Source organism: Sinocyclocheilus anshuiensis, unplaced genomic scaffold (assembly GCF_001515605.1).
Source record: "Sinocyclocheilus anshuiensis isolate Anshui unplaced genomic scaffold, SAMN03320099.WGS_v1.1 scaffold700, whole genome shotgun sequence".
Lineage (NCBI taxonomy): Eukaryota > Metazoa > Chordata > Actinopteri > Cypriniformes > Cyprinidae > Sinocyclocheilus > Sinocyclocheilus anshuiensis.
In genome coordinates, this window is record NW_015555756.1 from 32,291 (window position 1) to 32,927 (window position 637).

The 637-nt window shown below is 38.6% G+C and overlaps 1 protein-coding gene across 1 annotated transcript in view; it reads left to right on the forward strand.

The window, feature by feature from the left end:
• Positions 1-637, forward strand: part of LOC107673791 (cyclin-J-like) — a 20,766-nt gene that overhangs the window by 14,143 nt on the left and 5,986 nt on the right. The window lies entirely within an intron of this gene.

Sequence of the window (637 nt, forward strand, 5' to 3'; positions counted from 1 at the left end):
GCTATGTCTAGCTTGCGCGTTAATCATTTTAATGTTAATATTAGTTGTTCTTTTTGCTTTAGTGCAACAGATAAATAACAATTTATATGTTTTAGACACTTTGTTTAGATCATTTCTATTTTGCGGGAGTCCCGCGAATCATTTTATTCTCCCGCATCCCTCACACACACGAGTCTCTTCCCGCCCGCACTCGCCCATCAAGAGTTGTCCCGTGCCGCACCCTGTTGCGTTGGGTCCCGCGGTACTCCCGTGGGGAGTGCAGGTCTCTACTTTACCTGTTTAAAAAGCTGTTGTTCAGCATTAGCTTATTAGGTTTACATTGAAATTTTATAAATTAAATGCTTATATTTTTTGTAATCTGTCTCTAAATGTTTGTATCTCAGGGGATATGTCGCCTTATTAGGGGTATAAATCAAGATATAAAACATACATATAGACTGTGTGACTTTGTGGCTTGTGTTTTAGAAAATCTAATCATTTTGTAATCTTGACAAGACTGTCCTCCAACAAAAAAACGACCCTATAGGTCATTTGTGCAAGCACCTTATTACGACCTATATTTACATTTTAAAGTTTAGTGCTCTCTAGCGGGCGTAAAAATAATGACAGTGTCGTGTTGCGTCTGTCGTCACGAAAT